The sequence below is a fragment of the Amblyomma americanum genome, chromosome 7, assembly GCF_052857255.1.
Source record: "Amblyomma americanum isolate KBUSLIRL-KWMA chromosome 7, ASM5285725v1, whole genome shotgun sequence".
NCBI lineage: Eukaryota > Metazoa > Arthropoda > Arachnida > Ixodida > Ixodidae > Amblyomma > Amblyomma americanum.
Genome location: NC_135503.1, coordinates 147,731,836 through 147,757,612, shown reverse-complemented (window position 1 = coordinate 147,757,612; position 25,777 = coordinate 147,731,836).

Below are 25,777 nucleotides of genomic sequence, written 5' to 3'. Positions count from 1 at the left end.
GGACGTCAACGTGGCTGTCTTGCACTTTGGACGGATATCCCATATCCCGATCTATCACTGCTCTCGAATTAAAATAGGACGTCAATGTGCTGGTCTTGTATTTTGGAGAGATTACCCACCGCCCGATCTAGCACTGCTCTCGAAGTACAATAGGACGTCAAAGTGGCGGTCTTGCACTTTGGAGGGATATCCCATCGCCTGATCTAGCACTGCTCTCAAAGTAAAATAGGACGTCAACGTGGCGGTCTTGCACTTTGGAGGGATATCCCATCGCCCGATCTAGCACTGCTCTGGAAGTAAAATAGGATAACATAGGACGTAATAGGACGTCAACGTGGGGGTCTTGCACTTTGGAGGGATATCCCATCGCCCGATCTAGCACTGCTCTCGAAGTCAAATAGGACGTCAACGTGCTGGTCGTGTATTTTGGAGAGATATCCCATCGCCCGATCCGGCAGTGCTCTCGAAGTAAAATAGGACGTCAACGTGCTGGTCTTGCACTTTGGAGGGAAATTCCATCGCCCGATTTAGCACTGCTCTCGAAGTAAAATAGGACTTCGACGTGGCGGTCTTGCACTTTGGAGGGATATACCATCGCGCGATCTAGCACTGCTCTCGAAGTAAAATAGGAATTCGACGTGGCGGTCTTGCACTTTGGAGGGATATCCCATCGCGCGATCTAGCAATGCTCTCGAAGGAAAATAGGACGTCAACGTGGCTGTCTTGCACATTGGGGGGATATCCCATCGCCCGATCTAGCACTGCTCTCGAAGTAAAATAGCACGTCAACGTGCTGGCCTTGCACTTTGGAGAGATATCCCATCGTCCGATCTGGCACTGCTCTCGAAGTAAAATAGGACGTCAACATGCTGGTATTGTATTTTGGAGAGATATCACATCGCCGGATTAGCACTGCTCTTAAAGTAAAATAGGACGTCAACGTGGCGGTCTTGCACTTTGGAGAGATATTCCAATGCCCGATCGAGCACTGCTCTCGAAGTAAAATAGGACGTCAACGTGCTGGTCTTGTATTTTGGAGAGATATCCCATCGCCCGATCTAGCACTGCTCTCGAAGTAATATAGGACGTCGACGTGGCGGTCATGCACTTTGGAGGGATATCCCAACGCTCGATCTCCTCTGCTTTTGAAGTAAAATAGGACATCAACAGGGCGGTGTTGTTCTTTGTAGAAATATCACATCGCCCCATCTAGCACTGCTCTTCAAGTAATACAGGACGTCAACGTGGCGATTTTGCACTTTGGAGGGATTTCCCATAGCCAGATCTAGCACTGCTCTCGAAGTAAAACAGGACGTGAACGTGGCGGTCTTGTACTATGGAGGGATATTTCGTCGCCCGATCTAGCACTGCTCTCAAAGTTAAACAGGACGTCAACGTGGTGGTCTTGTACTTTAGAGATATCCCATCGCCGATCTAGCACTGCTCCTGAAGTGAAATAGGAGGTCAACGTGCTGGTCTTTGATTTTGGAGAGATATTCCATCGGTCCGATCTAGCACTGCTCTCGAAGTAAAATAGGACGTCAAAGTGGCAGTCTTGCACTTTGTAGGGATATCCCGTCGCCTGATCTAGCACTGCTCTCGAAGTCAACTAGGACGTCAACGTCCTGGTCGTGTATTTTGGAGAGATATCCCATCGCGCTATCTGGCACTGCTTTCGTAGTAAAATAGGACGTCAACGTGGCGGTCTTGTACTATGGAGTGATATCCCAACGCTCGATCTCGCACTGCTTTTGAAGGAAAATAGGACGTCAACATGGCGGTCTTGTCCTTTGGAGAAGTATCACATCGCCCGATCTAGCACTGCTCTCCAAGTAAAATAGGGCGTCAACGTGGCGATCTTGCACTTTGGAGGGATATCCCATCACCCGTTTTAGCACAGCTCTCGAAATAAAAGAGGACGTGAACGTGGCGGCCTTGTACTTTGGAGGGATATTTCGTCGCCCGATATAGCACTGCTCTCAAAGTAAAACAGGACGTCAACGTGGTGGTCTTGTACTTTGGAGAGATATCCCATCGCCGATCTAGCACTGCTCTCGAAGTGAAATAGGACGTCAACGTGGCGGTCTTGAACATTGGAGGAATATCCCATCGACCGATCTAGCACTGCTCTCGAATTAAAATAGGATGTAAACGTGGCGGTCTCGTACTATGGACTGATATCCCAACACTCGATCTCGCACTGCTTTTGAAGTAAAATAGGACATCAACAGGGCGGTGTTGTCCTTTGGAGAAATATCACAGCGCCGATCTAGCACTGCTCTCGAAGTAAAATAGGACGTTAACGTGCTGGTCTTGCACTTTGGAGAGATATCCTATCGCCCGATCTAGCACTGCTCTCGAAGTAATATAGGACGTCGACGTGGCGGTCTTGCACTTTGGAGGGATATCCCATCGGCCGATCTAGCAATGCTCTCGAAGTAAATTAGGACGTCGACGTTGCGGTCTTGCACTTTGGACGGATATTCCATCTCCCGATCTAGCCTGCTCTCGAAGTAAAATAGGACGTAAACGTGGCGGTCTTGCACTTTGGAGAGATATCCCATTGCCCGATCTAGCACTGCTCTCGAAGTAAACTAGGACGTCAACGTGCTGGTCGTGTATTATGGAGATATCCCATCGCCCGATCTGGCACTGCTCTCGAAGTAAAATAGGACGTCAACGTGCTGGTCTTGTATTTTTGGAGATATATCCCATCGCCCGATCTAGCACTGCTCTCAAAGTAAAATAGGACGTCAACGTGGCTGTCTTGCACTTTGGAGGGATATCCCATATCCCGATCTATCACTGCTCTCGAATTAAAATAGGACGTCAATGTGCTGGTCTTGTATTTTGGAGAGATTACCCACCGCCCGATCTAGCACTGCTCTCGAAGTACAATAGGACGTCAAAGTGGCGGTCTTGCACTTTGGAGGGATATCCCATCGCCTGATCTAGCACTGCTCTAGAAGTAAAATAGAACGTTAACGTGCTGGTCTTGTATTTTGGAGGGATATCCCATCGCCCGATCTAGCACTGCTCTCGAAGTAAAATAGGACGTTAACGTGCTGGTCTTGCACTTTGGAGAGATATCCCATCGCACGATCTGGCACTGCTCTCGAAGTAAAATAGGATGTGAACGTGGTGGTCTTGTACTATGGACTGATATCCCAACGCTTGATCTCGCACTGCTTTTGAAGTAAAATAGGACGTCAACATGGCGGCTTTGTCCTTTGGAGAAATATCACATCGCCCGATCTAGAACTGCTCTCCAAGTAAAATAGGGCGTCAACGTGGCGATCTTGCACTTTGGAGGGATATCCCATCGCCCGATCTAGCACTGCTCTCGAAGTCAAATAGGACGTCAACGTGCTCCTCTTCAACTTTGGAGAGATTTCCTATCCCCCGATCTAGCACTGCTGTCGAAGTAATATAGGACGTCGAGGTGGCGGTCTTGCACTTTGCAGATATAACCCATCGCACGATCTAACGCTGCTCTCGAAGTAAAATAGGACGTCGACGTGGCGTTTTTGCACTTTGGAGGGAAATTCCATCGCCCGATTTAGCACTGCCTTCGAAGTAAAATTGGACTTCGACGTGGCGGTCTTGCACTTTGGAGGGATATCCCATCGCGCGATCTAGCACTGCTCTCGAAGCAAAATAGGACGTCGACGTGGCCGTATTGCACTTTTGAGGGATATCCCATTGCCCGATCTAGCACTGCTCTGGAAGTAAAATAGAAATTCGACGTGGCGGTCTTGCACTTTGGAGGGATATCCCATCGCGCGATCTAGCAATGCTCTGGAAGCAAAATAGGACGTCAACGTGGCTGTCTTGCACTTTGGGGGGATATCCCATCGCCCGATCTAGCACTGCTCTCGAAGTAAAATAGCACGTCAACATGCTGGTCTTGCACTTTGGAAAGATATCCCATCGCCCGATCTGGCACTGCTCTCGAAGTAAAACATAACGTCAACGTGCTGGTCTTGCACTTTGGAGACATATCTCATCGCCCGATCTAGCACTGCTCTCGAAGTAAAATAGGACGTCAATGTGGCGGTCTTGCACTTTGGAGGGATATCCCATCGCCCGATCTAGCACTGCTCTCGAAGTAAAATAGGATGTAAACGTGGCGGTCTTGTACTACGGACTGATATCCCAACGCTCGATCTCGCACTGCTTTTGAAGTCAAATAGGACATCAACAGGGCAGTGTTTTTCTTTGGAGAAATATCACATCGCCCGATCTAGCACTGCTCTCCAAGTAAAACAGGACGTGAACGTGGTGATCTTGCACTTTGGAGGGATATCCCATCGCCAGATCTAGCACTGCACTCGAACGAAAACAGGACGTGAAAGTGGCGGTCTTGTACTTTGGAGGGATATTTCGTCGCCCGATCTAGCACTGCTTTCAAAGTAAAACAGGGCGTCACGTGGTGGTCTTGTACTTTGGAGAGATATCCCATCGCCCGATCTAGCACTGCTCTCAAAGTAAAATAGGACGTCAACGTGGCGGTCTTGCACTTTGGAGAGATATCCCATTGCCCGATCTAGCACTGCTCTCGAAGTAAAATAGGACGTCAACGTGCTGGTCTTGTATTTTGGAGAGATTACCCACCGCCCGATCTAGCACTGCTCTCGAAGTACAATAGGACGTCAACGTGGCGGTCTTGCACTTTGGAGGGATATCCCATCGCCCGATCTAGCACTGCTCTGGAAGTAAAATAGGATAAAATAGGACGTAATAGAACGTGAACGTGGGGGTCTTGCACTTTGGAGGGATATCCCATAGCCTGACCTAGCACCGCTCTCGAAGTAAAATAGAACGTTAACTTGCTGGTCTTGTATTTTGGAGAGATATCCCATCGCCCGATCTAGCACTGCTCTCGAAGTACAATAGGACGTCAACGTGGCGGTCTTGCACTTTCTAGGGATATCAAATCGCCCGATCTAGCACTGCTCTTGAAGTAAAATAGGACATCAACGTGGCGGTCTTGAACTTTGGAGGGATATCCCATCGCACGATCTGGCACTGCTCTCGAAGTAAAATAGGATGTGAACGTGATGGTCTTGTACTATAGACTGATATCCCAACGCTCGATCTCGCACTGCTTTTGAAGTAAAATAGGACGTCAACATGGCGGTCTTGCCCTTTGGAGAAATATCACATCGCCCGATCTAGAACTGCTCTCCAAGTAAAATAGGGCGTCAACGTGGCGATCTTGCAGTTTGGAGGGATATCCCATCACCCGATCTAGCACTGCTCTCGAAGTAAAATAGGACGTCAACGTGGCGGTCTCGCGCTTTGCAGGGATATCCCATCGACCAATCTAGCACTGCTCTCGAAGTCAAATTGGACGTCAACGTGCTGGTAGTGTATTTTGGAGACATATCCCATCGCCCGATCTGGCACTGCTCTAGAAGTAAAATAGGACGTCAACGTGCTGGTCTTGTATTTTGGAGAGATATCAAATCGACCGATCTAGCACTGCTCTCAAAGTAAAATAGGACGTCAACGTGGCGGTCTTGCACTTTGGAGAGATATCCCATTGCCCGATCTAGCACTGTTCTCGAAGTAAAATAGGACGTCAACGTGCTGGTCGTGTATTTTGGAGATATCCCATCGCCCAATCTGGCACTGCTCTCGAAGTAAAATAGGACGTCAACGTGCTGGTCTTGTATTTTGGAGAGATATCCCATCGCCCGATCTAGCACTGCTCTAAAAGTAAAATAGGACGTCAACGTGGCGGTCTTGCTCTTTGGAGAGATATCCCATATCCCGATCTATCACTGCTCTCGAATTAGAATAGAACGTCAACGTGCTGGTCTTGTATTTTGGAGAGATTACCCACCGCCCGATCTAGCACTGCTCTCGAAGTACAATAGGACGTCAACGTGGCGGTCTTGCACTTTGGAGGGATATCCCATCGCCCGATCTAGCACTGCTCTCGAAGTCAAATAGGACGTCAACGTGCTGGTCGTGTATTTTGGAGAGATATCCCATCGCCCGATCCGGCAGTGCTCTCGAAGTAAAATAGGACGTCAACGTGCTGGTCTTGCACTTTGGAGGGAAATTCCATCGCCCGATTTAGCACTGCTCTCGAAGTAAAATAGGACTTCGACGTGGCGGTCTTGCACTTTGGAGGGATATACCATCGCGCGATCTAGCACTGCTCTCGAAGTAAAATAGGAATTCGACGTGGCGGTCTTGCACTTTGGAGGGATATCCCATCGCGCGATCTAGCAATGCTCTCGAAGGAAAATAGGACGTCAACGTGGCTGTCTTGCACATTGGGGGATATCCCATCGCCCGATCTAGCACTGCTCTCGAAGTAAAATAGCACGTCAACGTGCTGGCCTTGCACTTTGGAGAGATATCCCATCGTCCGATCTGGCACTGCTCTCGAAGTAAAACAGGACGTCAACGTGCTGGTCTTGCACTTTGGAGAAATATCACATCGCCCGATCTAGCACTGCTCTCGAAGTAAAATAGGACGTCAACGTGGCGGTCTTGAACTTTGGAGGAATATCCCATCGACCGATCTAGCACTGCACTCGAAGGAAAACAGGATGTAAATGTGGCGGTCTTGTACTTTGGAGGGATATTTCGTCGCCCGATCTAGCACTGCTTTCAAAGTAAAACAGGACGTCACGTGGTGGTCTTGTACTTTGGAGAGATATCCCATCGCCGATCTAGCACTGCTCTCGAAGTAAAATAGGACGTCAACGTGCTGGTCTTGGATTTTGGAGAGATATTCCATCGCCCGATCTAGCACTGCTCTCGAAGTACAATAGGACGTCAACGTGGCGTTCTTGCACTTTGGAGGGATATCCCATCGCCCGATCTAGCACTGCTCTCGAAGTAAAATAGGAGGTCAACGTGGCGGTCTTGCTCTTTGGAGGAATATCCCATCGCCCGATCTAGCCCTGCTCTCGAAGTAAAATAGGACGTTAACGTGCTGGTCTTGCACTTTGGAAAGATATCCCATCGCACGATCAGGCACCGCTCTCGAAGTAAAACAGGACGTCAACGTGCTCCTCTTCAACTTTGGAGAGATTTCCTATCCCCCGATCTAGCACTGCTGTCGAAGTAATATAGGACGTCGAGGTGGCGGTCTTGCACATTGGAGGGATATCCCATCGCCCGATCTAGCACTGCTCTCGAAGTAAAATAGGACGTCAACGTGCTGGTCGTGTATTTTGGAGACATACCCCTTCGCGCGATCTGGCACTGCTCTCGAAGTAAAATAGGACGTCAACGTGCTGGTCTTGTATTTTGGAGAGATATCACATCGCCGGATTAGCGCTGCTCTCAAAATCAAATTGGACGTCAACGTGCTGGTCGTGTATTTTGGAGACATATCCTATCGCCCGATCTTGCACTGCTCTCGAAGTAAAATAGGACGTCAACGTGCTGGTCTTGTATTTTGGAGAGATATCCCATCGCCCGATCTAGCACTGCTCTTAAAGTAAAATAGGACGTCAACGTGGCGGTTTTGCACTTTGGAGAGATATTCCATTGCCCGATCTAGCACTGCTCTCGAAGTAAAATAGGACGTCAACTTGCTGGTCGTGTATTTTGGAGAAATCCCATCGCCCGATCTGGCACTGCTCTCGAAGTAAAATAGGACGTCAACGTGCTGGTCTTGTATTTTGGAGAGATATCCCATCGCCCGATCTAGCACTGCTCTCAAAGTAAAATAGGACGTCAACGTGGCGGTCTTGCACTTTGGAGGGATATCCCATATCCCGATCTATCACTGCTCTCGAATTAAAATAGGACGTCAACGTGCTGGTCTTGTATTTTTGAGAGATTACCCACCGCCCGATCTAGAACTGCTCTCGAAGTTCAATAGGACGTCAACGTGGCGGTCTTGCACTTTAGAGGGATTCCCATCGCCCGATCTAGCACTGCTCTGGAAGTAAAATAGGATAAAATAGGACGTAATAGGACGTCAACGTGGACGTCTTGCACTTTGGAGGGATATCCCATTGCCTGATCTAGCACTGCTCTCGAAGTAAAATAGAACGTTAACTTGCTGGTCTTGTACTTTGGAGAGATATCCCATCGCCCGATCTAGCACTGCTCTCGAAGTACAATAGCACGTCAACGTGGCGGTCTTGCACTTTGTAGGGATATCCCATCGCCCGATCTAGCACTGCTCTTGAAGTAAAATAGGACATCAACGTGGTGGTCTTGCACTTTAGAGGGATATCCCATCGCCCGATCTAGCACTGCTCTCGAAGTCAAATAGGACGTCAACGTGCAGGTCGTGTATTTTGGAGAGATATCCCATCGCCCGATCCGACACTGCTCTCGAAGTAAAATAGGACGTCATCGTGCTGGTCTTGCACTTTGCAGATATGACCCATCGCACGATCTAGCGCTGCTCTCGAAGTAAAATAGGACGTCGTCGTGGCGCTCTTGCACTTTGGAGGGAAATTCCATCGCCCGATTTAGCACTGCTCTCGATGTAAAATAGGACTTCGACGTGGCAGTCTTGCACTTTGGAGGGATATCCGAACGCGCGATCTAGCACTGCTCTCGAAGTAAAATAGGACGTCGACGTGGTCGTATTGCACTTTGGAGGGATATCCCATCGCCCGATCTAGCACTGCTCTCGAAGTAAAATAGGAATTCGACGTGGCGGTCTTGCACTTTGGAGGGCTATCCCATCGTTCGATCTAGCAATGCTCTCGAAGCAAAATAGGACGTCAGCGTGGCTGTCTTGCACTTTGGGGGGATATCCCATCGCCCGATCTGGCACTGCTATCGAAGTAAAACAGGACGTCAACGTGCTGGTCTTGCACTTTGGAGACATATCCCATCGCCCGATCTGGCACTGCTCTCGAAGTAAAATAGGATGTAAACGTGGCGGTCTTGTACTATGGACTGATATCCCAACGCTCGATCTCGCACTGCTTTTGAAGGAAAATAGGACGTCAACATGGCGGTCTTGTCCTTTGGAGAAATATCACATCGCCCGATCTAGCACTGCTCTCGAAGTAAAATAGGACGTCAACGTGGCGGTCTTGAACTTTGGAGGAATATCCCATCGCCCGATGTAGCACTGCTCTCGAAGTTAAATAGGATGTAAACGTGGCGGTCTTGTACTACGGACTGATATCCCAACGTTTTATCTCGCACTGCTTTTTAAGTAAAATAGGACATCAACAGGGCGGTGTTGTCCTTTGGAGAAATATCACATCGCCCGATCTAGCACTGCTTTCAAAGTAAAACAGGACGTCACGTGGTGGTCTTTTACTTTAGAGAGATATCCCATCGCCGATCTAGCACTGCTCTCGAAGTAAAATAGGACGTCAACGTGGCGGTCTTGCACTTTGGAGGGATATCCCATATCCCGATCTATCACTGCTCTCGAATTAAAATAGCACGTCAACGTGCTGGTCTTGTATTTTGGAGAGATATCCCATCGCCCGATTTAGCACTGCTCTCGTAGTAAAATAGGACTTCGACGTGGCGGTCTTGCACTTTGTAGGGATATCCCATCGCGCGATGTGGCACTGCTCTCGAAGTAAAATAGGACGTCAACTTGCTGGTCTTGTATTTTGGAGAGATATTCCATTGCCCGATCTAGCACTGCTCTCGAAGTAAAATAGGACGTCAACTTGCTGGTCGTGTATTTTGGAGATATCCCATCGCCCGATCTGGCACTGCTCTCGAAGTAAAATAGGACGTCAACGTGCTGGTCTTGTATTTTTGGAGATATATCCCATCGCCCGATCTAGCACTGCTCTCAAAGTAAAATAGGACGTCAACGTGGCTGTCTTGCACTTTGGAGGGATATCCCATATCCCGATCTATCACTGCTCTCGAATTAAAATAGGACGTCAATGTGCTGGTCTTGTATTTTGGAGAGATTACCCACCGCCCGATCTAGCACTGCTCTCGAAGTACAATAGGACGTCAAAGTGGCGGTCTTGCACTTTGGAGGGATATCCCATCGCCTGATCTAGCACTGCTCTAGAAGTAAAATAGAACGTTAACGTGCTGGTCTTGTATTTTGGAGGGATATCCCATCGCCCGATCTAGCACTGCTCTCGAAGTAAAATAGGACGTTAACGTGCTGGTCTTGCACTTTGGAGAGATATCCCATCGCACGATCTGGCACTGCTCTCGAAGTAAAATAGGATGTGAACGTGGTGGTCTTGTACTATGGACTGATATCCCAACGCTTGATCTCGCACTGCTTTTGAAGTAAAATAGGACGTCAACATGGCGGCTTTGTCCTTTGGAGAAATATCACATCGCCCAATCTAGAACTGCTCTCCAAGTAAAATAGGGCGTCAACGTGGCGATCTTGCACTTTGGAGGGATATCCCATCGCCCGATCTAGCACTGCTCTCGAAGTCAAATAGGACGTCAACGTGCTCCTCTTCAACTTTGGAGAGATTTCCTATCCCCCGATCTAGCACTGCTGTCGAAGTAATATAGGACGTCGAGGTGGCGGTCTTGCACTTTGCAGATATAACCCATCGCACGATCTAACGCTGCTCTCGAAGTAAAATAGGACGTCGACGTGGCGTTTTTGCACTTTGGAGGGAAATTCCATCGCCCGATTTAGCACTGCCTTCGAAGTAAAATTGGACTTCGACGTGGCGGTCTTGCACTTTGGAGGGATATCCCATCGCGCGATCTAGCACTGCTCTCGAAGCAAAATAGGACGTCGACGTGGCCGTATTGCACTTTTGAGGGATATCCCATCGCCCGATCTGGCACTGCTCTCGAAGTAAAATAGGACGTCAACGTGCTGGTCTTGTATTTTTGGAGATATATCCCATCGCCCGATCTAGCACTGCTCTCAAAGTAAAATAGGACGTCAACGTGGCTGTCTTGCACTTTGGAGGGATATCCCATATCCCGATCTATCACTGCTCTCGAATTAAAATAGGACGTCAATGTGCTGGTCTTGTATTTTGGAGAGATTACCCACCGCCCGATCTAGCACTGCTCTCGAAGTACAATAGGACGTCAAAGTGGCGGTCTTGCACTTTGGAGGGATATCCCATCGCCTGATCTAGCACTGCTCTAGAAGTAAAATAGAACGTTAACGTGCTGGTCTTGTATTTTGGAGGGATATCCCATCGCCCGATCTAGCACTGCTCTCGAAGTAAAATAGGACGTTAACGTGCTGGTCTTGCACTTTGGAGAGATATCCCATCGCACGATCTGGCACTGCTCTCGAAGTAAAATAGGATGTGAACGTGGTGGTCTTGTACTATGGACTGATATCCCAACGCTTGATCTCGCACTGCTTTTGAAGTAAAATAGGACGTCAACATGGCGGCTTTGTCCTTTGGAGAAATATCACATCGCCCAATCTAGAACTGCTCTCCAAGTAAAATAGGGCGTCAACGTGGCGATCTTGCACTTTGGAGGGATATCCCATCGCCCGATCTAGCACTGCTCTCGAAGTCAAATAGGACGTCAACGTGCTCCTCTTCAACTTTGGAGAGATTTCCTATCCCCCGATCTAGCACTGCTGTCGAAGTAATATAGGACGTCGAGGTGGCGGTCTTGCACTTTGCAGATATAACCCATCGCACGATCTAACGCTGCTCTCGAAGTAAAATAGGACGTCGACGTGGCGTTTTTGCACTTTGGAGGGAAATTCCATCGCCCGATTTAGCACTGCCTTCGAAGTAAAATTGGACTTCGACGTGGCGGTCTTGCACTTTGGAGGGATATCCCATCGCGCGATCTAGCACTGCTCTCGAAGCAAAATAGGACGTCGACGTGGCCGTATTGCACTTTTGAGGGATATCCCATTGCCCGATCTAGCACTGCTCTGGAAGTAAAATAGAAATTCGACGTGGCGGTCTTGCAATTTGGAGGGATATCCCATCGCGCGATCTAGCAATGCTCTGGAAGCAAAATAGGACGTCAACGTGGCTGTCTTGCACTTTGGGGGGATATCCCATCGCCCGATCTAGCACTGCTCTCGAAGTAAAATAGCACGTCAACATGCTGGTCTTGCACTTTGGAAAGATATCCCATCGCCCGATCTGGCACTGCTCTCGAAGTAAAACATAACGTCAACGTGCTGGTCTTGCACTTTGGAGACATATCTCATCGCCCGATCTAGCACTGCTCTCGAAGTAAAATAGGACGTCAACGTGGCGGTCTTGCACTTTGGAGGGATATCCCATCGCCCGATCTAGCACTGCTCTCGAAGTAAAATAGGATGTAAACGTGGCGGTCTTGTACTACGGACTGATATCCCAACGCTCGATCTCGCACTGCTTTTGAAGTCAAATAGGACATCAACAGGGCAGTGTTTTCCTTTGGAGAAATATCACATCGCCCGATCTAGCACTGCTCTCCAAGTAAAACAGGACGTGAACGTGGTGATCTTGCACTTTGGAGGGATATCCCATCGCCAGATCTAGCACTGCACTCGAAGGAAAACAGGACGTGAAAGTGGCGGTCTTGTACTTTGGAGGGATATTTCGTCGCCCGATCTAGCACTGCTTTCAAAGTAAAACAGGGCGTCACGTGGTGGTCTTGTACTTTGGAGAGATATCCCATCGCCCGATCTAGCACTGCTCTCAAAGTAAAATAGGACGTCAACGTGGCGGTCTTGCACTTTGGAGAGATATCCCATTGCCCGATCTAGCACTGCTCTCGAAGTAAAATAGGACGTCAACGTGCTGGTCTTGTATTTTGGAGAGATTACCCACCGCCCGATCTATCACTGCTCTCGAAGTACAATAGGACGTCAACGTGGCGGTCTTGCACTTAGGAGGGATATCCCATCGCCCGATCTAGCACTGCTCTGGAAGTAAAATAGGATAAAATAGGACGTAATAGGACGTGAACGTGGGGGTCTTGCACTTTGGAGGGATATCCCATAGCCTGACCTAGCACCGCTCTCGAAGTAAAATAGAACGTTAACTTGCTGGTCTTGTATTTTGGAGAGATATCCCATCGCCCGATCTAGCACTGCTCTCGAAGTACAATAGGACGTCAACGTGGCGGTCTTGCACTTTCTAGGGATATCAAATCGCCCGATCTAGCACTGCTCTTGAAGTAAAATAGGACATCAACGTGGCGGTCTTGAACTTTGGAGGGATATCCCATCGCACGATCTGGCACTGCTCTCGAAGTAAAATAGGATGTGAACGTGATGGTCTTGTACTATAGACTGATATCCCAACGCTCGATCTCGCACTGCTTTTGAAGTAAAATAGGACGTCAACATGGCGGTCTTGCCCTTTGGAGAAATATCACATCGCCCGATCTAGAACTGCTCTCCAAGTAAAATAGGGCGTCATCGTGGCGATCTTGCAGTTTGGAGGGATATCCCATCACCCGATCTAGCACTGCTCTCGAAGTAAAATAGGACGTCAACGTGGCGGTCTCGCGCTTTGCAGGGATATCCCATCGACCGATCTAGCACTGCTCTCGAAGTCAAATTGGACGTCAACGTGCTGGTAGTGTATTTTGGAGACATATCCCATCGCCCGATCTGGCACTGCTCTAGAAGTAAAATAGGACGTCAACGTGCTGGTCTTGTATTTTGGAGAGATATCAAATCGACCGATCTAGCACTGCTCTCAAAGTAAAATAGGACGTCAACGTGGCGGTCTTGCACTTTGGAGAGATATCCCATTGCCCGATCTAGCACTGTTCTCGAAGTAAAATAGGACGTCAACGTGCTGGTCGTGTATTTTGGAGATATCCCATCGCCCAATCTGGCACTGCTCTCGAAGTAAAATAGGACGTCAACGTGCTGGTCTTGTATTTTGGAGAGATATCCCATCGCCCGATCTAGCACTGCTCTAAAAGTAAAATAGGACGTCAACGTGGCGGTCTTGCACTTTGGAGAGATATCCCATATCCCGATCTATCACTGCTCTCGAATTAGAATAGAACGTCAACGTGCTGGTCTTGTATTTTGGAGAGATTACCCACCGCCCGATCTAGCACTGCTCTCGAAGTACAATAGGACGTCAACGTGGCGGTCTTGCACTTTGGAGGGATATCCCATCGCCCGATCTAGCACTGCTCTCGAAGTCAAATAGGACGTCAACGTGCTGGTCGTGTATTTTGGAGAGATATCCCATCGCCCGATCCGGCAGTGCTCTCGAAGTAAAATAGGACGTCAACGTGCTGGTCTTGCACTTTGGAGGGAAATTCCATCGCCCGATTTAGCACTGCTCTCGAAGTAAAATAGGACTTCGACGTGGCGGTCTTGCACTTTGGAGGGATATACCATCGCGCGATCTAGCACTGCTCTCGAAGTAAAATAGGAATTCGACGTGGCGGTCTTGCACTTTGGAGGGATATCCCATCGCGCGATCTAGCAATGCTCTCGAAGGAAAATAGGACGTCAACGTGGCTGTCTTGCACATTGGGGGATATCCCATCGCCCGATCTAGCACTGCTCTCGAAGTAAAATAGCACGTCAACGTGCTGGCCTTGCACTTTGGAGAGATATCCCATCGTCCGATCTGGCACTGCTCTCGAAGTAAAACAGGACGTCAACGTGCTGGTCTTGCACTTTGGAGAAATATCACATCGCCCGATCTAGCACTGCTCTCGAAGTAAAATAGGACGTCAACGTGGCGGTCTTGAACTTTGGAGGAATATCCCATCGACCGATCTAGCACTGCACTCGAAGGAAAACAGGATGTAAATGTGGCGGTCTTGTACTTTGGAGGGATATTTCGTCGCCCGATCTAGCACTGCTTTCAAAGTAAAACAGGACGTCACGTGGTGGTCTTGTACTTTGGAGAGATATCCCATCGCCGATCTAGCACTGCTCTCGAAGTAAAATAGGACGTCAACGTGCTGGTCTTGGATTTTGGAGAGATATTCCATCGCCCGATCTAGCACTGCTCTCGAAGTACAATAGGACGTCAACGTGGCGTTCTTGCACTTTGGAGGGATATCCCATCGCCCGATCTAGCACTGCTCTCGAAGTAAAATAGGAGGTCAACGTGGCGGTCTTGCTCTTTGGAGGAATATCCCATCGCCCGATCTAGCCCTGCTCTCGAAGTAAAATAGAACGTTAACGTGCTGGTCTTGCACTTTGGAAAGATATCCCATCGCACGATCAGGCACCGCTCTCGAAGTAAAACAGGACGTCAACGTGCTCCTCCGCAACTTTGGAGAGATTTCCTATCCCCCGATCTAGCACTGCTGTCGAAGTAATATAGGACGTCGAGGTGGCGGTCTTGCACATTGGAGGGATATCCCATCGCCCGATCTAGCACTGCTCTCGAAGTAAAATAGGACGTCAACGTGCTGGTCGTGTATTTTGGAGACATACCCCTTCGCCCGATCTGGCACTGCTCTCGAAGTAAAATAGGACGTCAACGTGCTGGTCTTGTATTTTGGAGAGATATCACATCGCCGGATTAGCGCTGCTCTCAAAATCAAATTGGACGTCAACGTGCTGGTCGTGTATTTTGGAGACATATCCTATCGCCCGATCTTGCACTGCTCTCGAAGTAAAATAGGACGTCAACGTGCTGGTCTTGTATTTTGGAGAGATATCCCATCGCCCGATCTAGCACTGCTCTTAAAGTAAAATAGGACGTCAACGTGGCGGTTTTGCACTTTGGAGAGATATTCCATTGCCCGATCTAGCACTGCTCTCGAAGTAAAATAGGACGTCAACTTGCTGGTCGTGTATTTTGGAGAAATCCCATCGCCCGATCTGGCACTGCTCTCGAAGTAAAATAGGACGTCAACGTGCTGGTCTTGTATTTTGGAGAGATATCCCATCGCCCGATCTAGCACTGCTCTCAAAGTAAAATAGGACGTCAACGTGGCGGTCTTGCACTTTGGAGGGATATCCCATATCCCGATCTATCACTGCTCTCGAATTAAAATAGGACGTCAACGTGCTGGTCTTGTATTTTTGAGAGATTACCCACCGCCCGATCTAGAACTGCTCTCGAAGTTCAATAGGACGTCAACGTGGCGGTCTTGCACTTTAGAGGGATTCCCATCGCCCGATCTAGCACTGCTCTGGAAGTAAAATAGGATAAAATAGGGCGTAATAGGACGTCAACGTGGACGTCTTGCACTTTGGAGGGATATCCCATTGCCTGATCTAGCACTGCTCTCGAAGTAAAATAGAACGTTAACTTGCTGGTCTTGTATTTTGGAGAGATATCCCATCGCCCGATCTAGCACTGCTCTCGAAGTACAATAGCACGTCAACGTGGCGGTCTTGCACTTTGTAGGGATATCCCATCGCCCGATCTAGCACTGCTCTTGAAGTAAAATAGGACATCAACGTGGTGGTCTTGCACTTTAGAGGGATATCCCATCGCCCGATCTAGCACTGCTCTCGAAGTCAAATAGGACGTCAACGTGCAGGTCGTGTATTTTGGAGAGATATCCCATCGCCCGATCCGACACTGCTCTCGAAGTAAAATAGGACGTCATCGTGCTGGTCTTGCACTTTGCAGATATGACCCATCGCACGATCTAGCGCTGCTCTCGAAGTAAAATAGGACGTCGTCGTGGCGCTCTTGCACTTTGGAGGGAAATTCCATCGCCCGATTTAGCACTGCTCTCGATGTAAAATAGGACTTCGACGTGGCAGTCTTGCACTTTGGAGGGATATCCGAACGCGCGATCTAGCACTGCTCTCGAAGTAAAATAGGACGTCGACGTGGTCGTATTGCACTTTGGAGGGATATCCCATCGCCCGATCTAGCACTGCTCTCGAAGTAAAATAGGAATTCGACGTGGCGGTCTTGCACTTTGGAGGGCTATCCCATCGTTCGATCTAGCAATGCTCTCGAAGCAAAATAGGACGTCAGCGTGGCTGTCTTGCACTTTGGGGGGATATCCCATCGCCCGATCTGGCACTGCTATCGAAGTAAAACAGGACGTCAACGTGCTGGTCTTGCACTTTGGAGACATATCCCATCGCCCGATCTGGCACTGCTCTCGAAGTAAAATAGGATGTAAACGTGGCGGTCTTGTACTATGGACTGATATCCCAACGCTCGATCTCGCACTGCTTTTGAAGGAAAATAGGACGTCAACATGGCGGTCTTGTCCTTTGGAGAAATATCACATCGCCCGATCTAGCACTGCTCTCGAAGTAAAATAGGACGTCAACGTGGCGGTCTTGAACTTTGGAGGAATATCCCATCGCCCGATGTAGCACTGCTCTCGAAGTTAAATAGGATGTAAACGTGGCGGTCTTGTACTACGGACTGATATCCCAACGTTTTATCTCGCACTGCTTTTTAAGTAAAATAGGACATCAACAGGGCGGTGTTGTCCTTTGGAGAAATATCACATCGCCCGATCTAGCACTGCTTTCAAAGTAAAACAGGACGTCACGTGGTGGTCTTTTACTTTAGAGAGATATCCCATCGCCGATCTAGCACTGCTCTCGAAGTAAAATAGGACGTCAACGTGGCGGTCTTGCACTTTGGAGGGATATCCCATATCCCGATCTATCACTGCTCTCGAATTAAAATAGCGCGTCAACGTGCTGGTCTTGTATTTTGGAGAGATATCCCATCGCCCGATTTAGCACTGCTCTCGTAGTAAAATAGGACTTCGACGTGGCGGTCTTGCACTTTGTAGGGATATCCCATCGCGCGATCTGGCACTGCTCTCGAAGTAAAATAGGACGTCAACTTGCTGGTCTTGTATTTTGGAGAGATATTCCATTGCCCGATCTAGCACTGCTCTCGAAGTAAAATAGGACGTCAACTTGCTGGTCGTGTATTTTGGAGATATCCCATCGCCCGATCTGGCACTGCTCTCGAAGTAAAATAGGACGTCAACGTGCTGGTCTTGTATTTTGGAGAGATATCCCATCGCCCGATCTAGCACTGCTCTCAAAGTAAAATAGAACGTCAACGTGGCGGTCTTGCACTTTGGAGGGATATCCCATATCCCGATCTATCACTGCTCTCGAATTAAAATAGGACGTCAACGTGCTGGTCTTGTATTTTTGAGAGATTACCCACCGCCCGATCTGGCACTGCTCTCGAAGTAAAATAGGACGTCAACGTGCTGGTCTTGTATTTTGGAGAGATATTCCATTGCCCGATTAGCACTGCTCTCGAAGTAAAATAGGACGTCAACTTGCTGGTCGTGTATTTTGGAGATATCCCATCGCCCGATCTGGCACTGCTCTCGAAGTAAAATAGGACGTCAACGTGCTGGTCTTGTATTTTGGAGAGATATCCCATCGCCCGATCTAGCACTGCTCTCAAAGTAAAATAGAACGTCAACGTGGCGGTCTTGCACTTTGGAGGGATATCCCATATCCCGATCTATCACTGCTCTCGAATTAAAATAGGACGTCAACGTGCTGGTCTTGTATTTTTGAGAGATTACCCACCGCCCGATCTAGAACTGCTCTCGAAGTTCAATAGGACGTCAACGTGGCGGTCTTTCACTTTAGAGGGATATCCCATCGCCCGATCTAGCACTGCTCTGGAAGTAAAATAGGATAAAATAGGACGTAACAGGACGTCAACGTGGACGTCTTGCACTTTGGAGGGATATCCCATTGCCTGATCTAGCACTGCTCTCGAAGTAAAATAGAACGTTAACTTGTTGGTCTTGTATTTTGGAGAGATATCCCATCGCCCGATCTAGCACTGCTCTCGAAGTACAATAGCACGTCAACGTGGCGGTCTTGCACTTTGTAGGGATATCCCATCGCCCGATCTAGCACTGCTCTTGAAGTAAAATAGGACATCAACGTGGTGGTCTTGCACTTTGGAGGGATATCCCATCGCCCGATCTAGCACTGCTCTCGAAGTCAAATAGGACGTCAACGTGCTGGTCGTGTATTTTGGAGAGATATCCCATCGCCCGATCCGGCAGTGCTCTCGAAGTAAAATAGGACGTCAACGTGCTGGTCTTGCACTTTGGAGGGAAATTCCATCGCCCGATTTAGCACTGCTCTCGAAGTAAAATAGGACTTCGACGTGGCGGTCTTGCACTTTGGAGGGATATACCATCGCGCGATCTAGCACTGCTCTCGAAGTAAAATAGGAATTCGACGTGGCGGTCTTGCACTTTGGAGGGATATCCCATCGCGCGATCTAGCAATGCTCTCGAAGGAAAATAGGACGTCAACGTGGCTGTCTTGCACATTGGGGGGATATCCCATCGCCCGATCTAGCACTGCTCTCGAAGTAAAATAGCACGTCAACGTGCTGGTCTTGCACTTTGGAGAGATATCCCATCGTCCGATCTGGCACTGCTCTCGAAGTAAAACAGGACGTCAACGTGCTGGTCTTGTATTTTGGAGAGATATCCCATCGCCCGATCTAGCACTGCTCTCAAAGTAAAATAGGACGTCAACGTGGCGGTCTTGCACTTTGGAGAGATATACCATTGCCCAATCTAGCTCTGCACTCGAAGTAAAATAGGAGGTCAACGGGCGGTCTTGCACTTTCTAGGGATATCCCATCGCCAGATCTAGCACTGCTCTTGAAGTAAAATAGGACATCAACGTGGCGGTCTTGCACTTTGGAGGGATATCCCATCGCTTCATCTAGCACTGCTCTCGAAGTGAAATAGGACGTTAACGTGCTGGTCTTGCACTTTGGAGATATATCCCATCGCACGATCTGGCACTGCTCTCGAAGTAAAATAGGATGTGAACGTGGTGGTATTGTACTATGGACTGATATCCCAACGCTCGATCTCGCACTGCTTTTGAAGTAAAATAGGACGTCAACATATCGGTCTTGTACTTTGGAGAAATATCACATCGCCCGATCTAGAACTGCTCTCCAAGTAAAATAGGACGTCAACGTGGCGATCTTGCCCTTTGGAGGGATATCCCATCGCCCGATCTAGCACTGCTCTCGAAGTCAAATAGGACGTCGACGTGGCCGTATTGCACTTTGGAGGGATATCCCATCGCCCGATCTAGCACTGCTCTCGAAGTAAAATAGGAATTCGACGTGGCGGTCTGGCACTTTGGAGGGATATCCCATCGCGCGATCTAGCAATGCTCTCGAAGCAAAATAGGACGTCAACGTGGCTGTCTTGCACTTTGGGGGATATCCCATCGCCCGATCTATCACTGCTCTCGGAGTAAAATAGGGCGTCAACGTGCTGGTCTTGCACTTTGCAGATATAACCCATCGCACGATCTAGCACTGCTCTCGAAGTAAAATAGGACGTCGACGTGGCGCTCTTGCACTTGGGAGGGAAATTCCATCGCCCGATTTAGCACTGCTCTCGAAGTAAAATAGGACTTCGACGTGGCGGTCTTGCACTTTGGAGGGATATCCAATCGCGCGATCTAGCGCAGCTCTCGAAGTAAAATAGGACGTCGACGTGGCCGTATTGCACTTTGGAGGGATATCCCATCGCCCGATCTAGCACTGCTCTCGAAGTAAAATAGGAATTCGACGTGGCGGTCTGGCACTTTGGAGGGATATCCCATCGCGCGATCTAGCAATGCTCTCGAAGCAAAATAGGACGTCAACGTGGCTGTCTTGCACTTTGGGGGATATCCCATCGCCCGATCTAGCACTGCTCTCGAAGTAAAATAGCACGTCAACGTGCTGGTCTTGCACTTTGGAGAGGTATACCCTCGCCCGATCTGGCACTGCTCTCGAAGTAAAACAGGACGTCAACGTGGTGGTCTTGCACTTTGGAGACATATCTCATCGCCCGATCTAGCACTGCTCTCGAAGTAAAATAGGACGTCAACGTGGCGGTCATGAACTTTGGAGGAATATCCCATCGCCCGATCTAGCACTGCTCTCGAAGTAAAATAGGACGTCAACGTGGCAGTCTCGCGCTTTGCCGGGATATCCTATCGCCCTATCTAGCACTGCTCTCGAAGTCAAATTGGACGTCAACGTGCTGGTCGTGTATTTTGGAGCCATATCCCATCGCCCGATCTAGCACTGCTCTCCAAGTAAAACAGGACGTCAACGTGGTGATCTTACACTTTGGAGGGATATCCCATCGCCAGATCTAGCACTGCACTCGAAGGAAAACAGGACGTGAAAGTGGTGGTCTTGTACTTTGGAGGGATATTTCGTCGCCCGATCTAGCACTGCTTTCAAAGTAAAACAGGGCGTCACGTGGTGGTCTTGTACTTTGGAGAGATATCCCATCGCCCGATCTAGCACTGCTCTCAAAGTAAAATAGGACGTCAACGTGGCGGTCTTGCACTTTGGAGAGATATCCCATTGCCCGATCTAGCACTGCTCTCGAATTAAAATAGGACGTCAACGTGCTGGTCTTGTATTTTGGAGAGATTACCCACCGCCCGATCTAGCACTGCTCTCGATGTACAATAGGACGTCAACGTGGCGGTCTTGCACTCCGGAGGGATATCCCATCGCCCGATCTAGCACTGCTCTGGAAGTAAAATAGGATAAAATAGGACGTAATAGGACGTGAACGTGGGGGTCTTGCACTTTGGAGGGATATCCCATCGCCTGACCTAGCACCGCTCTCGAAGTAAAATAGAACGTTAACTTGCTGGTCTTGTATTTTGGAGAGATATCCCATCGCCCGATCTAGCACTGCTCTCGAAGTACAATAGGACGTCAACGTGGCGGTCTTGCACTTTCTAGGGATATCAAATCGCCCGATCTAGCACTGCTCTTGAAGTAAACTAGGACATCAACGTGGCGGTCTTGAACTTTGGAGGGATATCCCATCGCACGATCTGGCACTGCTCTCGAAGTAAAATAGGATGTGAACGTGATGGTCTTGTACTATGGACTGATATCCCAACCCTCGATCTCGCACTGCTTTTGAAGCAAAATAGGACGTCAACATGGCGGTCTTGCCCTTTGGAGAAATATCACATCACCCGATCTAGAACTGCTCTCCAAGTAAAATAGGGCGTCAACGTGGCGATCTTGCACTTTGGAGAGATATCCCATCGCCCGATCTAGCACTGCTCTCGAAGTAAAATAGGACGTCAACGTGGCGGTCTCGCGCGTTGCAGGGATATCCCATCGACCGATCTAGCACTGCTCTCGAAGTCAAATTGGACGTCAACGTGCTGGTAGTGTATTTTGGAGACATATCCCATCGCCCAATCTGGCACTGCTCTCGAAGTAAAATAGGACGTCAACGTGCTGGTCTTGTATTTTGGAGAGATATCAAATCGACCGATCTAGCACTGCTCTCAAAGTAAAATAGGACGTCAACGTGGCGGTCTTGCACTTTGGAGAGATATCCCATTGCCCGATCTAGCACTGTTCTCGAAGTAAAATAGGACGTCAACGTGCTGGTCGTGTATTTTGGAGATATCCCATCGCCCTATCTGGCACTGCTCTCGAAGTAAAATAGGACGTCAACGTGCTGGTCTTGTATTTTGGAGAGATATCCCATCGCCCGATCTAGCACTGCTCTCAAAGTAAAATAGGACGTCAACGTGGCGGTCTTGCACTTTGGAGAGATATCCCATATCCCGATCTATCACTGCTCTCGAATTAGAATAGAACGTCAACGTGCTGGTCTTGTATTTTGGAGAGATTACCCACCGCCCGATCTAACACTGCTCTCGAAGTACAATAGGACGTCAACGTGGCGGTCTTGCACTTTGGAGGGATATCCCATCGCCCGATCTAGCACTGCTCTGGAAGTAAAATAGGATAACATAGGACGTAATAGGACGTCAACGTGGGGGTCTTGCACTTTGGAGGGATATCCCATCGCCCGATCTAGCACTGCTCTCGAAGTCAAATAGGACGTCAACGTGCTGGTCGTGTATTTTGGAGAGATATCCCATCGCCCGATCCGGCAGTGCTCTCGAAGTAAAATAGGACGTCAACGTGCTGGTCTTGCACTTTGGAGGGAAATTCCGTCGCCCGATTTAGCACTGCTCTCGAAGTAAAATAGGACTTCGACGTGGCGGTCTTGCACTTTGGAGGGATATACCATCGCGCGATCTAGCACTGCTCTCGAAGTAAAATAGGAATTCGACGTGGCGGTCTTGCACTTTGGAGGGATATCCCATCGCGCGATCTAGCAATGCTCTCGAAGGAAAATAGGACGTCAACGTGGCTGTCTTGCACATTGGGGGGATATCCCATCGCCCGATCTAGCACTGCTCTCGAAGTAAAATAGCACGTCAACGTGCTGGTCTTGCACTTTGGAGAGATATCCCATCGTCCGATCTGGCACTGCTCTCGAAGTAAAACAGGACGTCAACGTGCTGGTCTTGTATTTTGGAGAGATATCCCATCGCCCGATCTAGCACTGCTCTCAAAGTAAAATAGGACGTCAACGTGGCGGTCTTGCACTTTGGAGAGATATACCATTGCCCGATCTAGCTCTGCACTCGAAGTAAAATAGGAGGTCAACGTGGCGGTCTTGCACTTTCTAGGGATATCCCATCGCCAGATCTAGCACTGCTCTTGAAGTAAAATAGGACATCAACGTGGCGGTCTTGCACTTTGGAGGGATATCCCATCGCTTCATCTAGCACTGCTCTCGAAGTGAAATAGGACGTTAACGTGCTGGTCTTGCACTTTGGAGATATATCCCATCGCACGATCTGGCACTGCTCTCGAAGTAAAATAGGATGTGAACGTGGTGGTATTGTACTATGGACTGATATCCAAACGCTCGATCTCGCACTGCTTTTGAAGTAAAATAGGACGTCAACATATCGGTCTTGTACTTTGGAGAAATATCACATCGCCCGATCTAGAACTGCTCTCCAAGTAAAATAGGACGTCAACGTGGCGATCTTGCCCTTTGGAGGGATATCCCATCGCCCGATCTAGCACTGCTCTCGAAGTCAAATAGGACGTCAACGTGCTGGTCGTGTATTTTGGAGAGATATCCCATCGCCCGATCCGGCACTGCTCTCGGAGTAAAATAGGGCGTCAACGTGCTGGTCTTGCACTTTGCAGATATAACCCATCGCACGATCTAGCACTGCTCTCGAAGTAAAATAGGACGTCGACGTGGCGCTCTTGCACTTGGGAGGGAAATTCCATCGGCCGATTTAGCACTGCTCTCGAAGTAAAATAGGACTTCGACGTGGCGGTCTTGCACTTTGGAGGGATATCCAATCGCGCGATCTAGCACAGCTCTCGAAGTAAAATAGGACGTCGACGTGGCCGTATTGCACTTTGGAGGGATATCCCATCGCCCGATCTAGCACTGCTCTCGAAGTAAAATAGGAATTCGACGTGGCGGTCTGGCACTTTGGAGGGATATCCCATCGCGCGATCTAGCAATGCTCTCGAAGCAAAATAGGACGTCAACGTGGCTGTCTTGCACTTTGGGGGATATCCCATCGCCCGATCTAGCACTGCTCTCGAAGTAAAATAGCACGTCAACGTGCCGGTCTTGCACTTTGGAGAGGTATACCCTCGCCCGATCTGGCACTGCTCTCGAAGTAAAACAGGACGTCAACGTGGTGGTCTTGCACTTTGGAGACATATCTCATCGCCCGATCTAGCACTGCTCTCGAAGTAAAATAGGACGTCAACGTGGCGGTCATGAACTTTGGAGGAATATCCCATCGCCCGATCTAGCACTGCTCTCGAAGTAAAATAGGACGTCAACGTGGCAGTCTCGCGCTTTGCCGGGATATCCCATCGCCCTATCTAGCACTGCTCTCGAAGTCAAATTGGACGTCAACGTGCTGGTCGTGTATTTTGGAGCCATATCCCATCGCCCGATCTAGCACTGCTCTCCAAGTAAAACAGGACGTCAACGTGGTGATCTTGCACTTTGGAGGGATATCCCATCGCCAGATCTAGCACTGCACTCGAAGGAAAACAGGACGTGAAAGTGGCGGTCTTGTACTTTGGAGGGATATTTCGTCGCCCGATCTAGCACTGCTTTCAAAGTAAAACAGGGCGTCACGTGGTGGTCTTGTACTTTGGAGAGATATCCCATCGCCCGATCTAGCACTGCTCTCAAAGTAAAATAGGACGTCAACGTGGCGGTCTTGCACTTTGGAGAGATATCCCATTGCCCGATCTAGCACTGCTCTCGAAGTAAAATGGGACGTCAACGTGCTGGTCTTGTATTTTGGAGAGATTACCCACCGCCCGATCTAGCACTGCTCTCGATGTACAATAGGACGTCAACGTGGCGGTCTTGCACTCCGGAGGGATATCCCATCGCCCGATCTAGCACTGCTCTGGAAGTAAAATAGGATAAAATAGGACGTAATAGGACGTGAACGTGGGGGTCTTGCACTTTGGAGGGATATCCCATCGCCTGACCTAGCACCGCTCTCGAAGTAAAATAGAACGTTAACTTGCTGGTCTTGTATTTTGGAGAGATATCCCATCGCCCGATCTAGCACTGCTCTCGAAGTACAATAGGACGTCAACGTGGCGGTCTTGCACTTTCTAGGGATATCAAATCGCCCGATCTAGCACTGCTCTTGAAGTAAAATAGGACATCAACGTGGCGGTCTTGAACTTTGGAGGGATATCCCATCGCACGATCTGGCACTGCTCTCGAAGTAAAATAGGATGTGAACGTGATGGTCTTGTACTATGGACTGATATCCCAACGCTCGATCTCGCACTGCTTTTGAAGTAAAATAGGACGTCAACATGGCGGTCTTGCCCTTTGGAGAAATATCACATCACCCGATCTAGAACTGCTCACCAAGTAAAATAGGGCGTCAACGTGGCGATCTTGCACTTTGGAGGGATATCCCATCGCCCGATCTAGCACTGCTCTCGAAGTAAAATAGGACGTCAACGTGGCGGTCTCGCGCTTTGCAGGGATATCCCATCGACCGATCTAGCACTGCTCTCGAAGTCAAATTGGACGTCAACGTGCTGGTAGTGTATTTTGG